We start from the raw sequence: 16,827 nt of genomic DNA on the forward strand, positions 1-16,827 counted from the left end.
ATAAAGATATATTTACCAATTTCTTTCATAGTCATAACTCAAAAACACCGATTTTTGAGTTGTGTCACTTTAGAAATACTAGTGCGATATAATAATTACATATTTATTTTGCTCAAAATTTCTGAATAATGGTGGTTTAGTCTCTTAGAACCCGATTTGAAATTGACAGTATAATTTATATTTTCTGAGATGTAAATCGATTCTAATATTTTTCTTCTAAAAATATTATTTTCTTTATGAATGATCTGGTTTAGTAATGAATGACTTGAAAAAAAAGTAATTGAAAAATCAGGTATAAAATTTAAAAAAATTATTTAAATATTTTGATGACATTTTCCGCATTATAAAAGAAACATATAAAGATAAGATGCTTAAATATTTATATGATTACCATGACAGATTAAAATTTACAATGGAAATAGAAAAAGAGGGCAAGTTAAGATTCCTGGACATGTTAGTAATGAGAATCATTATCAATCTCAGAGTAACAAAGAAATCAGTGTGTAGTTGAAGGAAATAATGTAATTGTTATATAAAAACAAAAAAGTTTTTGTAGGTTGTATCCTTGAGAATGGCCTGAGGGCCGAAACGTTGGAGAATTTTAAGGAATAAAAGTTGAGAGAAAAAAAGGATCAAAATTGTGTAAATTGATAATAAACTAAACCACTCTCAAACAATCACATATATAAAATAATTAATCTAATATTACACCTTATTTACATAAAATAAAGTGATAGAGGTATAGCTTATTACAGAATTAACTATTTATTGAATAGAATTCCATTAAATATTGTTATTTATATACTTTACCTTAAGAGAAAAAAAAAGGATTAAAATTGTGTAAATTGATAATAAAAGCTGTAATATATTATGACTTAAAATTTATTTCAGAGGTGAAATGTTTATTCTTTACGAAAAAAATAGGGGGTTAAAGATACCACTTGTAAAAATATATTGTCAATCAAAATCAAACATTCAGTATATTGATTTACGACTGCCCTTCAAGGCTTAAGTGTAAAATAAAAAAAATAAAAAATCAATAGTTATTTGTCAATACTGAATCTACGGATTTATTTCGAAATGAGTGTATATTTGACACATTACATGCAATTTAAAAAAACAAATCAGTCTAATTTTACCAGGAATACTGGACCGAATATTTTTTTTTCTATCTTGCTATAAAGTCACAGACCATCCCAGGATGATCCTCAGGACTTTCATCTCCATCCGCAATTTCGTTTCAAAATAGAAACCACTTGAAAGTCTCATACGCACATATCTCCGTCATTAATGAAGATAGAAGAAAAATATGAAGTGTGTAAGAAACACTATTCCAAATCCTTCAAATGAAACAAAAATTAAATATCATCTCTTAGATGGACTGATTTTTTTTCTTTGGACTGTAGCAACGAAACGGCTTGATGATTTCGATAAAACTTTCCATTAAAAAGTCCATGATGCCCTTTACCTTTTTTTTTTTTTAATTAAATAAAGTTTCAAAAATTTTATATATACAGATTTTATGCAACTCTAGCGGATTTGTTTATTTGAATATGTAAATCAACTGCCTCATCGATCCCAACTCAAGAGATATTATCATGAAACTGCAATTTTTCTTCCTTTTTATGCGTGCGCCTTAACGTCTTTTTCGTGAAGTGCTAGCTTAAAATTGTATGCTAGGTCCAGATCCTATCACGAAAAAAACTGTCGATTATGTTTTTAAATTTGTTAAAACATTTCACCAATATTTTTTCTTTTAAAATATGAATGTCATCGAATTGAAAAATAAAATATTATTTATAACTAGAGAACAGATTTCGATTAAAATCATATTGTGAAAAGTATAAACATTTTCGAAAAAACAAAAGATTATATGCTTTTGATGCAATGTTTTTGAAAATGTATTTATGAGACCTAAACAGCCCCGGAGTGGGAATGTCGATATTCATTTCTCGTGGCCATCTTGTAATAAATATTGACCGACCCAGTTGAGATTCGAACCCACAACCTTCTGAACTAAGCACTCTAGGACCCCCGGTCAGCTATCAGGTCCTGGTTGGAAATATTGAAAATGGTGATGTGCTGTATGAAACTGAAATAACTTGACAGTCATAAGTAAAAAAGATATTCATTATTTGTAGCACTCAAATAACATGTTAAATTACAAAGATTATTGATAATGGGGTGATAAGAATAAGAGTTAAGAAGTAAGTTTCAAATTAATGAAGAAATATCTGATTTTGGACTTCGGGCTTTCATTCAGTTTCATACACCAGATCAGTACATGGCCAAGTTCATCTGAACAACTGACAAACATTCCAAGTTTCATGGAAAAACAAAAAGACCAATTAATAAAAAAAACTGACATAATATAAAGTATGTTCAATTTAAACAGTAATGACAGCATTAATCAGGAGAAAAACATAATATTTAATTGTTTATGCCACTCTGTTTCTAATAAAATCAAAGGAATTATACTAGCAAACAATAGCTACACAAACATAATTAAATAGAATGTCATTAAAGATAGTAATAATCTGTTATCAACCCCATAAAATAAAAAATAACATTTAAAATTATAACCCATAAATTGTAGTTCAGTCTCATTTCTTACAGGGATTTTCAAGGAACAGGGTCAAAGAGGCAATAAAGTTTGTCTAAGCCATAATAAAGTTTGACGCTTTCACATGTCTTTTTTTTTTTTTAATTTTACCCTCCGATTTAATTTGAAAAAGTACCACGTTATAAGACAGTTTTTTTTTCAAGATCTTTACGTTTGTTAGTATAATAAATTTTTCTGAAAAGATCCATTCACTGCATAATTGCATTATTTGTGTAAAGAATTTCATAATTTTTGATAATGCTAGGATTTTCTTCTCGAAACTAGGTGATGTGGCTCCCATACTTTTGAGGTCAAACTAAAACTAAAACTATAACTTAATTAGTACTCAATGTACCTCTGAGGTACATCTAAATGGGTAAGTTGAAAGAATTGGGATTTGTAAAATATTCAAACCATTTATTATGTCATACACAAATCAAAATTTATAAAATTATAGCAAGGAGGTTTTATAAAATTTCTATAACTTACTTTTTACAGTTTTTCTCAATATAACATTTCGAAAAGATTGTAAATTTACTACTTTTTTTAACTTAAGCCGTCTCTTTCCGTTTTAAAATAGTGTTTCAAAGGTGATATAAGATCGTCGTTGCATCGGGGTTAATGCACTGTGGTACCCTACAGGAAATGGGGATTGGAAGGGCTGGTGAAGAACTCTCGCTTACAGTCCCCACCACCTGCGGAGTAACATGGCGCAGTACTAAGACCCTTGTTCTTCCTACCCTTCTATCTTCACTGCTCCGATTGTCACCATAGAGCATACAGAGCCAGCAGTTGCAGCCTATGCGGATGTATGCCTTTAGTTCCAGGCCTAAGCGGAGTCTTTCCCTTGCAAAGGATGCTTCAGCCTCCATTGCGATGTATATTGTCATGTAGATGCTTTGAAGAAAGATGGCATCAGTATGAAATCGTCTAGGACTGACGATATTGCCATGTGCTATCACGAAGGCAAAAAGAGCTGCCTGCCTCAGAGATTCGTAGTGGATGAACAGGAGCGAAAGATCTCTAATTCCATCATCTACCTTGGTGTGACTCTAGATCGTCATCTCACCTTCTCCAATCATGCCAAGAAGAGGCTCAAGCTGGCCCGACTTAAAACGTATAGGCTGCACCATCTGTTCACATATACACAGCCTGCAGAGTTTTCAGGAAACCGTTCTTCGAAGAATCGTTAGAGGAACCAAGCTTCAGACCGACAGTGTCATCCGTGAAGAGCTCCAACTCCCCACTATGCAGGAGTTTATAAGCTGACGGCACATAAAATTTTTAAATGATTTATTATTTTTCTAAATAAAGAGAAATCAACATTTTGTCAATGTATTTTAACAAATTTAATGGAGACTTTTAATCCTACGAAGATAATCACGCTGTCCTACACAGACGTACTAGTATCTATTATTCACTGATTCGACGTGTAAACATCCTAGGGTAGACCGAAACGTAGGTGGGAGGATTGGGTCAAGGTTATAAGGCTCTCAAATAACTTTGGGTTTGGACGGGAGTCAGTGGGTATTTTTGTGCTAGCTAAATTTGCCATAAGTTGTTTTCAATAATAATCCTGGTAGGCGTAGCAGTTTCTATAATTCTGACAAAATCGATTCATCAAGTGCTGATTTTTCGTTATTTAGAAAATATTTTGGTTTTTGAAAAAAATGCCTCTTAGAAAATATATAACAACTGAACGTAAATAATCCCATTTGGGATCAATTCTATAAAAAGGTCGAGTTTTTAGTAACTTATAATAGATATTGAGCATTGCGAAAAAAAGGAGCGAACATTTTAGGTTTTTATTTGTTTTTACATTCATTCTAATTTCTAAAAGATATAGCATAATGCGTTCCACCATACGATTTCTGTAAAATAATACAACAAAAATTTTTGTTTTATAATATTGGGAAAAAATCAAGATAATGTTAAAAAAAATATTAAATTTTGCACGCCAATTTATAGATTTTCACGCAAGATTTTTCAACCTATTTTTCTACCTAAAAACGTTTTTTCCCTAAGCCCCATGGGTGCGTGGGATTGTGGTCAAGATATACTAAAAAAAAAAAAAAAAAATACGGGTTGAGGAGAAGCTCTTTTACTGCATTGAGAATGTATTTGAAGGGGGGGGTTGAGGAAATTAGATATTTTGGATAAGAGGTAGTGCTGTGTGTTAGTCTAATGATGTCGGGGCACACTAGATTTGTTGTGTCAGTAATGGTTCAGTTACTTGTCCTCAGACTAGGCTGAAGCTGTTTGTGAGGGGATACCATCGTTGTGGTCGTCAGTGTCCTGAATAGTGGGTTTGTGCAGAGCTGGAGCCTAGCAAAGAATTTGATGAACTCTGTCACCGTCGGTAGGTCGAGTGTCGTATGTATGTGGTCAGTCTTTGCTCTTAGTAATGAAGTATGTCGTACTATGCGTCTGATCATGCTGATCTGAAACTTTAGAGCTTCTTGGCTGTTGTTGGTGCTATCTTGGTCAGCAAAGGTGCTCCATAGAGCAGGGCTGGACAGAACACACTTTTATAAATTATTATTTTTAGGCGGAGGGAGATATGAAGAGAGGTTAACAGGTAATGCGTGTAAGACTTGGTCCTAACCAGCTTGCTTTTCTTGTTGCAGTGGCGAGCTAGCGTCAGGTGTCTATCAAGGGTGACCCCCCAGATATCCCCTGCTCCCTGATGGTCTATTCTGGTGACCTGCTACTTTATAGACTTTAGGTAGAGAGCGCTTATTCTTCTGAAAGGAGAAAAACTTACATCTTCATAACTACTATATAAAGTTTTAAACTGAAAAGAAAAAAAATTGTATTATTTTAAAACGTGAAATTTGACCATTGAAGATATTTCTAAAATACCCTGCTATAATCGTATGATTTGTTACAATAACCAGAAAGTATAGAAAGACCAAATCCAAAAATCCAGCACAGTAACAAATCAGAAACCAGCGAGAATGTTTTGGACCAAGTCACATCCATCGTTTACTGCTAATTAACTTAGCCAAACCAAACAAGACCCTAATCCTCCGGAGTTCCAAATGACCTCTATCAAATAGGATGCTTCTAATGGGATTATCTAACTTAAAAGTAACAGAAAGGCTTCGCCCAGAACCTAATTCGAAAGGTATTATTCGATTCTGACTAATATTCATTTACTAACTGATTTAATTTTAGATTAGGAACCGGAAAATTTCAACGTTCCAAGAATGACTGGGTTTTATAAACCTCACATGTTTTTATTTTTAAAAAATTATATAAACTAACACTTTATTATATGAATTATATTCTTTAAAGGCTAATGGATACATGAATTGGGAAGTATGAGGACTAGAAGAAAAAAACTACATAAAAAACGGCCCTTATGAGAAATTTAAGTTCATTTTTGTAAGTCAATATATTAAAAAAATATATGTCTATCCAAAATTGGGAAAAATAATGAACAGTCGATTCAAGCAACTAAAGAAAATTGATTTTATATATTTTTAATAAACAAAAAGTATGTTTTAGTCATTTTTAAAACAGTAGTACATTGAGGGGAGGCAGAATTTCTTATCATTTTTTTTTTTTACAAGAATAGGAACTGAATCCCAGCTTATTCTATAATATACTTCAACTTTATTAAAGGGGAATTTAATCTTGTTAATGTTTATGACTTTATGAAAAAAATATCTTGCTGTAATTTAGCCATTTGAAAGCGTCCCAATGATTTTAACAAAAAGTATACATGGTTTTTAAAACAATTTTATCTAGTTTACTTTTCTGTAACTTGGAGTTCTCTAACTTGAATATTTTTTTTTTAGTTATCGTTTCATATTAAAAAAAAAAAAAAAAAAAAATCAAATTTACACCTTTTCTGTTGCATTAAGTTTGGAATAGTGTAGGTATTTCGAACACATTATATAATTAACATTTTGAAAGGTTAATTTGATTTAGTTTTTAAGGGTTATACTCATTATGTGAATATTTTTTTTCCGGAAGAAATTGCTCTTTTATGACTCATTTACTTTAATTCAATATCAAAAAACATATTAGGCGGCTTGCAAACTAGTTCTTCGTTCAACAAAAATAAAAAATAATGGACAAGCAACAGGTTCAGGCCTAATGCTCTAGGTTTCTGAAGGGGGAACACTTTATTTATATAAATTGATAAGGAGTGCCTTCTGGTAGTTTCTTTTGCCAGAAGAAACTACCAGAATTGGCGCCACCTTTAGAAGAAAAGAGCCAACTAGAGCTGATTTGAAGGGCTAATTCCTCCCTGTTGGAACCTGAAGACTCCACGAAACTCTGGCCTGTCCTCAGGCTACCTACTAGCCCTTGACTAGAGAGTACAGCTAAGCAAGAAGGGGGCAGAGAGCGTGATACTGAGGGCACATCAGCATCATCACCACAGATCATCCCACAGGCAGGTGGAACTCAAAGCAAGTAAACGAATCATCTTCTAACACGAAGTGGTGACCCATCATTATCATCATCCCAATTTTCTAAATTCATTCTAACTCACTAACATTATAATATAGCAACTTTGGCTTACCCCCTCTCTCTACAGCTTCTTTCTATCTATTTATCAAAATATTCTGTACCTTCAATTTATCTTCTATCAACCCCTTCTGAAATGGATTAATTTAAGTTTATTTAGGCATTACTCCCCTAAAAGCCAGATGGGGACTGTCAAAACAGTTTTAAAATCATGCAGTCGATTTCAAATAAGTAAGTTAAAATTAATTATGAGTTATTTAAAGAAATACTATTCATACAGCTAATTTTACGGTAATATAACAATTTAAAATTTTAAAATTAGGCTAAAAAGATAATTTGGTTAAATTTAGGCATTTATAAGAAATACGGTGAAGACACTTAAGATTAATGAAAAATGAGAAACATTTTTAGCTTGCTGCTATATTTCGAATATAAAAATGTATTTTAATCTTCAACAAATTTCTGCTCCAGAAGAAAACTATAATATTTTGTGAAATTGACTTTATTGTGTTGATGGGCCCAAAAATGCATTTACTAGATCTTAATAAATTGACAGAATTGTACATACAAAATTCCTTCCTAGAAAAATTTTTTAGTACTACTATGTCGACTTACAAAAAATCTAAATGCATTTTTGAGCCTGCCAGCACATTAAAGTCACAAATTTTTCAGTTGCGAATTTGTTCATATGTTCATTATATAATTTTTGGCCTAATCGCAAATTATTATGTTTGTGAATAGATATGTATTTCTAAAATTATAAATAAATAACTACGGATTAATTTTAATTATATTTGAAATTTTAAAACTTTTGATCAGGCATTATATTTTATTTTTGAAAAACAATGAGTAGATAATTGACAAACTGTCCGAAACGTAATTTGGCTGTTGAAATAAAGTAAATAATTTAATTTTAAAATTATCTGTTTAAAATTTTGAATTGATTATTAAGTTTTGATAAGTTCTTTGTTTATAAAGATCAGTAATAATTATAATACCATTAGAGCAGCTATCCAATCCATCACAGAGCTAGGACTCAATAAGGTCTATAATATCCACAGCAAAGGGAAGAGTCCGCTCCGTGTAGCCTCTCAGAGGAATTTTCCCGCTCCTACTTTGACTTTAATGGAAGTTCGGGAATCCGACGAAAACCTATTTCCACCGAAAAACCTTTCCAACTTTCTCAAGAACACTCGAAACTCAACCTTCGCATGTCTCTCTCAGACAGTTTTTAGGACAGGCCTAGAACTTCTATCGGTGTAACAATAAAATAAATTAACCTCTTGCAGAACAAAAACGTGAAACTCACACCTTTGCTGTTATAATAAAATATTTATATATTCAATATTTGAAGGAATACACATGTCCCATTTCTTCCATCTCCTGGAAGTGCCAGAAGCTTAAAGAAAGAAATGAGGGATGGAGATGCATTGAAAAGAATTCTCATAATGGACGAACACCTGCTCATCGCAATGGCATATTACTTATTCGTAATATCGCCCGCCTTCTAGACTTGTCTGATCAAGCTGCATCATATCCGCTCTTCCTCTAGAAAGAATTTATTAACTAGAAAAATAAATTCTCAATTTAATATCGTGATGAATCCATAAATATTGGATAGGTTTTTATACAGTATTGAATGGAATAATAAAAGAAATAATGAATTTTACATATTATGATGAAATAAGGAAATTATAAATTATGAGCAAATTAATTTATTGTTACATCTTTTTTTAATGGTATTCATTTTTAGTTATTAGATATTAATCAAGAAAAAAATGACTAAGGACCACATTACAACCACATTCTTTAAAAATATAACTATATAAAAATATTTTCATTTTGTTTTTATTAATTCTATTTTATACATATATGTATTTTTAACATTTTAGCAACGTTTCTTTCAAGCCATTTTTTAATTTGTAACAATTCTATTTTATATACATAAAATAGAATTATTACAAATTAAATGTAAAAAAACGATTTTTTAAATGGATTTATTAATAACAAATTTAAAATTTTTTTTGGTATCCTCGAACTGAGTTACTTTCCTTATCAAGGGATAAAATTTATTAATAATTTTTTATTATTATTATTTATTTAATTTTATTTATTAATAAATTTAATAATAAATTTAAATATATTTTTTGGTATCCTCGAACTGAGTTACTTTCCTTATCAAGGGATAAAATTGCTTCAATGGCTTCAATAATAAAAAAATTGGAAAAAATTAATTTTAAATAAATTTGATAAAGTACATTCATGCGTTGTACACATAAAAATAAATTTTGTTTTTGTATACAGGCCGAAACCTTACAAAAATGTAAAATATGTGTGTATAAAACAAAATTTTGATATGCTTTTATAATTATATAATTTTATTTTTAAAATTATTAATTAAAATCAAAAATTAAAGAAAAAACAACATCCTACTAGGAAACGAACTTCCACTTTCATTGTTCTTAATTAAACAAGATTTAAAAAAAACGGAGACCAGCAATTACATGCAGATGATTTAGAAAGTTTTACAAGCTGAATTATTACTTCTGTAAATTATATCCTTTGAACATACAACCAATTAATAATTTTTTTTTAAAGCCTGTCTGAGTTGAGTTATGATACAAGGGAGAAAAACCCTTCTTAAGAAATGTAATTTACAGAATCGTAGTATAATTGAGAGTATAGTTGTTAAAACCAAGTTTTTGCACGAAATAGAAAAAGATAAGTAGAAACAAATTAAGAAATTGAAAAACATTACCAAAGAAATGAAATATTTAAAAAAGAGGGAGAACAAAGGTGATTTGATGGTATTTATTGGAATTTATCTTAATCCTCTAGTTTTTACACCATCGTTCAAGGGAGGTGATGTGGTATTAGAGGGTTTGGTATATATTGAAAGAATCATTATTCACTTATAGTACAAATGTGTCATCGGTATACGTGGTGAAGAAAATTCTAGGATGGGTGGGAACGTAAGCTGTATAAACTGTCTAAAGGATAGGATCAAGGATACTACCAAGAAGTACACCAGCAAACTGAGGTAAGAGGGATGAATAAACTTTACTTTGAATAATCTGCCAGTACGATAGGAACGGATAATGAGAAAGTAAGTAGGGGTAGGAATTTACGGATCTTGTAGAGCAGTCCCGGGTACCACCATCAAATATCAAATGGTCTACAGCAATTTTAAATCCATGATATAATTATTGATATTCGTCAATATATTTTATTATAAAACAAAGGGAAACAATGATAAATAAACAATATTAATATAAAATTATTATATTATTTACACATTACACAAAAAACGTTGGCACAATCTCGCCCCATAAATTAAACTTATTTTGATGATAATGTTGTAATATGACATCCAAAAAAAAGTAAAGTATTGATACTTCACAGATAGTACTTCAGAAGTCAATGTTTTGCTTAAGATATTATTCCCAGGTTATAGTACCTCTACATAGATAAACATATCAGTTTTTAATATAACTGATGTGGAAAGTTAGAAAAAAAAAACAATTATTTTGCTTATCACTGAAATTTATCATTGTTCGAAACTTACAACTTAATTTAAATTTAAAAAACAACAACAATCAACTGCATTGCCTCGTGTAAAGTGTATTTTTTTACATAATTAAACATGAATCTTTTTTGCACAAATAGAATTTTTGTTAAAATTGTTATAGTATACCTTAGAAATAATTAATGAAAAAATGTATCATGTATTATAATTTTTTGTTTTGTTTTTTCGCAACAGAGTATATCAATGTTCAGTAAGTGTAACTACTGTTGCAACTTTTTAATAAAAATCACTCTCTCTTTCAAAGGTTTACATCCAGAAAAAATTAATCATTAAAAAAAAAAAAAGGTGAAAATGATTTAATCAACATAGTACACATTTATCATTTATCGAAGCTTTAATATATGATTTAATTTAAAGAACAATAAATATGAGGTTTTGTTTCCTTTATATTTAGTATGGGGTAATTTTTATTCACTAAACAAAATTCAACCTTTTTTGTTTTTTTATTTTTTTCTAAACTATTTCATTTTCCTAATACGAATAAATTTAATATTCGTTGAAATTGTGGTGATAACTCAAAAATAATTAATGAAAACATATTTAGTAACTAATCTCACAAAACTAAGCTACTTTTTTTCGCAGTTTAGCAAAACTAATAAATTTAAATGCTGTTGTGAATTTTTAATAAGAATCTCTCTCTCTCTCTCTCTCACACACAGGCATACTCCCCCTCCAAAAAAAATTAATTCATTAAAAAAAAAAAGTAAAAACTTCTAACGATTTAATCAACAGAGTATATACATACCGACATAGAAACTTTGATGATTAAAATTCTAGCGGAGTTACACAACAAAAGAGACAAAGGAAATGACGAGAGCGTAACTAATTTATGGAAGAAGTGGTCTCTATGGACTGATGTGTTGATGAGAAATGCTAAAAGTTGTTCTCGAGGCTGAGACGTCACAATGTTCATTGAAGGAACTCTTTAGAAAGCCGCCGCCCGAGTGCACAAATGATGCCTCTTTCTAAGCCCAACTCTCTGGGAGTAAACATCGCATATTTGTGATATTAAATTTTGTTCTGGCGGACTACAACTGGCGCCTCGGGACCAATGTAATCATCCCTTCTACAGTTATTAAGTCTCTGTTTACAGATGAATTATACACTTGATCTTACACAGCGCTGCATCGCTATGAAGTAAAGCTCAAACCTTCAGAGTACTAGTTGTACAATATAATACTCATTGTACAAATCTGTGACGTCTACTGCGTTGTATATAACTCTGTGACATAGTTGTACAATAGAATAATAATTTTACAAATCTGTGATATCTGGACCAGGTTGAGAAAAAAAAAATCTGCACTGCTAAAACCCTATGAATGGTCGGGGGGATCCAATATTTTGTAAGGGAGAACTGTAACAAGAGTTGTGCAAGGAAGTGATTTTGTCAAAACCACACTCGACAGCGTGGGTAGGCCGCGAAGGGTTACGGGACCCACAGGGCTGACTCACTCTTACAGTGAAGCAATCTGCCACTGCCACATCCGAACTGAGGTCTTTGCAGTTAGTAGGACAATGCCTTACCAACGAGCTACCCAATCCCACAGTTCTAAAACCTGTTACAATAAATTAATTGTAACAACTAAAACAAAATATATGCCAGCAAGATAGTGAAGCTTTTATTTAATGATAACAGGATCCTCATAACGAACATATTGTGGACTGGATTGATTGCTTCATCTGGTACGTTGGTTCGATATTTTCTTTTTATTCTAGGGTATTCTGTCTCCTCTCACCATCAACTTTCTCTCAAACTATTGTTTTATCTAATTAATAGGCATTATATTAGCACTATTATATAAGATGTGATTATCTAGAAATAGGTACTGATCTCTTAATTAGTTTAAAAAAATACTAATGTGTGCTAATTTAAACTGCATATATCATTCTAAAGTTCGTTCACACCAGTGGTACATTATTTCTTTTCTAAATAAATTATTATCCATACATTTTAAGATAATTCTGTAAAAATAAACTATTTTAGGTGGTAAAGTACCAAAGATCTTAAGATTTTCTGCATTATTGTTCGATTTTGCTTTGCAATTTTTGATAAATGACTATTATAGTTTGTATAATAGTTTTACGTTTTATTTATTACATAACAATGATGTATAAGAAAATTATTCTACAAATACTACATCGTTAATTAATTAATAACCGTCCGATTATTTGGAAAGAATACTTTCAACTTGTTTAAGTATTATTGAATATGGCTGCAAAGTATTTAAAAAAAAATTGGATGATATCTCATTGCAACTTTATGAAACATTCCGTAAATAGTGACACAAAATCAGAAAGGTTTAGTCAAATGAAGAATTCTTATTTTTATAACGAAAACGTGGTGTTTCGGAAACCGAAAGGGTAGATTGCAGGGAGCTCCCATAATGCAGGCGCTGCTGGCGCCCTATGTGGCCAACAGCGAAATCTTACCTCCTCCAGCGCTCTCTGTAGTGAGAAGAAGCAACTGAGGCATGAGAAAGCCATCTTCTTTCGCCACCAGCAGTCCCCTTTTCTTTTGTTCACTTATTAGTAAAAATTTACAGTGAGTGAGTAGATTTCCTGGAGTGCCTCCTACCAGCAGAGGAGAGAGAGTTATAGGAATGCGGAGAGAAGAAAGGGAACATGGAGTAAGTCCACCTAATTGAATATAGTTAACATTCACATCTACAATTTTCCATAGCCCAGTTATTCTAAATTAATCAACCCTTTTAACCATAAATGTTTAGTTTGGCCACCCCCTACACCACCTCTATCTTATACAATAGAATTTTATTTCATTAAACATGTTTTATTTCACGATTACCATCATTATATACATTCCACTAAAATACAACCAGCCAACCAAAAAGTGAATGTGCGCCTGGCTTTCAGTTGAAGGCGTACTTCATACACGTGGTATTCTTGGAATTTCTTATATAAAAAAAAAAAAAACTCGGCTATGAATTGAGATAAAATAGAGAAGTAAGGCGACTTTACTGTATTTTAAGTAAAATATCCGTACCTCAATTACCGAAATTTAATCCTAAAATATCCTTTGCAATATATATACTAAACACTATTAACCATCTATCTTGTTAGTATCCCAATGGTTGTACGTAACCGTTTTTAAATTGTACTTTGTAGATACATATATCTATAAAAATATTTATGTATAATTGTAATTAACGATTATGTGAAAGTTTAGTTTAAATCTATATTTTATTCTTATGAATTTATTTTACATAAACAGAGATGTGCAAGAAATTTATATTTCTACAAAAATTTATCCATAATAATCTACAAATTCACCTACTAGTTCCAGCTAATTTGGTTAGTACGTAGTTGGGCCTTTGGCTTATGGTTTGCTTAATGAATTCTGCCCCGTAAGTTGTGCGCTATGGTATTGAACTGGTGGATAATAGTGCCTAACTTCTCCGGCAAATTGAAGTCTAGTAGTCCCAACTCAGGGCCTTGTCTGATAATAGCGGCTGGCTACAGTGTATACCAATACTAGCTAAAATCAAAAATTGAATAAACTGAAATGAGGAAAAGAATTTTTAACTAGTATTTATATTTTTATATAGAAATACAAGAGCAATAAAATTCTGCATGTAAGTGTTTAAACATCACATTTATGATGCGTTCTCGCGCAGATATATACGAGATAAACTTGTATAGTTTACATTTATATAAAATTTTAAAAAATCTAACATTATCGCACAAAATATTTATAGTAACCTGTTGCCGAAATTGGAAGAACATTCAGGCGATTTAGCATAGACAATGAGGCTGAGAATGAGGTTCAACATATTTTCAAGATCATGGTGGGGAAGAAGATATAGTTCATCCATACAAAGTACTGAACCTATTCATGAAGAGTCTGTCGCGTATTGTAGCGAAACACATTTTCTCATACATGGTGGGGAAGAAGATATAGTTCATCCATACAAAGTACTGAACCTATTCATGAAGAGTCTGTCATGGATTGTAATGAAACACATTTTCTCATACACAACTATATTGCGCCCAAGTTTCAAGATTTTATTGTTCTCTATGTTATGATGATTGCCTTAACAACTGATATATTTTACATAACTAGATAGAAAAAGATTAATGCTTTATTATTTAATCAGCAATACTGCCCACATATACCAGGTAAGCTACAAAGCATACTTATCAATGAATTATTAAATATAAAAAAGCTAACATATATTATTTAACAAAAATATAATTTTCAAGTATAACTAAATACAATAAATTTAAAATTTAATTTTTTCCCCTTCTTCCTTTAAAACAAAGTTACATTACATTTTTTCTTATTCATTATTTCTTTTTTTTTTCATTAAGTGGAATACAGAGCATAGCGTAGAAAGGGTTAACTACGCTATGCTCTGTATTCCACTTGCTAATACCTCCCTCATTCAGTGATCCATTAGATATACTCAATCGACTACACAAATTAAACCAAATTATCAATAAATAGAAATATAGGAATAAATCAAAAATAAAATAGCCACAGCAGAATAACGGTTCAAAATAAAAAATAAAAAAGAAGTGGAATACTAATTAATAAATAAATAAAATTACTAAGTTAAAAGAGATGAATAAATGAGTTAAAAATAAATAAACAGGTTGATGTGTGATTCCAAAATCTTATTTTGGCCAAGATCCTAATATCCTAAATGCTAATGCCTTCGTCTTTTAAGAAAATCTTTGTTCTAATAGTAATTGTTCCAAGTGATCCAAACCAAAGCTCTCTCAAAGCGAACTTTCGCAAAATATTGGTTTTTGTTAACAAATCCACAAAAAGATATATCAAGAACAGCAATCTAAACAGACAGAGTTCAGTCGAATGGGCACCAACATATCGATGCTTTCAAAATTCACAAACCCACACAAGTTAGAAAATTTTTTTTATTTTTTATTCTAAATAATTTGAAATTGTTGAAGCACATTTATCGACATGAAATGTGCTTCCCAAAACTTAAAAAAAAATTGAAAATTAGAACCAAATTAAATATTATATTTCAAAACAGTTTTAAAATTTTTAGCTAAATAATTGAAAATTCCAATCACTATATTTGACCAATTTTATGTTAGTTCAATTAACATAGTAATTAATAGAAAAGAATGATTTATAAATTTATATTTTTATTATTAAACATATTAAGTAAAAGTATTTTGTCTTGCTACGAAATATTTTCTGAGTGAAGACAACATAAAAGTGCAGATAACAAAATTTATTAATTTAACTTTATTTTCAAAGATATTAATTTTGACTTTTTTTATTGTTCAGTTGACCGTTGCATTTTTTTTTTCTATGAGAGATCTACGAGCAGGCAATCTAGACAAAACCCATTTTTTGTCCAAATTATATGAAAAGGCACAATCTGGCGAAGTAAAATGTGTTTTCAATTTATATATGTGCACGTTACATAAGCTAAAAATATGGCTAGGCGAAATTCCTGAGGACTTGTATGGAACGACGTAAATACCGACGATAAACAAGCCACCATAACTTAGGCTTTGTACTTTCGCAACTGGTAAAACGTTAGAGTGAGGTATTCCAAGCACGAAAAACTTATGAAACTACCAACTTTGAGGCGCAGGGGGTGGTAGTATTTGAGTTTAAAAAATTTTTAAACCATTTATTCAAATTTATTTTGCTCAGAAAATTTATATTTTTGTAAAAAATATTTTTCAATAAACAGTTAAAACCATTACGAATTTCTAACTACACTTTCCATTCGATTCCCGATAATCCTTGAGTTAAATATAGGATTTATCTCTATATGTTTAAGGAAGATTAATCAAAATAAAAAAAACAACAATTAATTCAGCACTTGATCTAAACTTCAAGCTCCTACCATCAATTAACTACCAATAAACTAGTAATACCCCTACAATGGTGAACAATGTCCAACGGACAACAAGACCCTGTGTGCACAAAGCACTAGCACTATTTTAACTTAATTAATTCGCTATGAGAGAGTAATTCTACACACCCCACGCATGCGGAGGAGGAGAGGCCAGAATGAGAGAGAAGAGAGCAATCTTCATAGAAGTCTCCAATAGTCTTCCATCAATCATCATTTAAAATTGTAATATTTCTAATTATTCTATATTATATCACATTTCAAATTTTTCATGTGATTTCATTTTTCAAACATATATATATATA

This window comes from Halyomorpha halys, unplaced genomic scaffold (genome assembly GCF_000696795.3).
Source record: "Halyomorpha halys isolate HHAL.00 unplaced genomic scaffold, Hhal_1.1 Scaffold714.1, whole genome shotgun sequence".
NCBI lineage: Eukaryota > Metazoa > Arthropoda > Insecta > Hemiptera > Pentatomidae > Halyomorpha > Halyomorpha halys.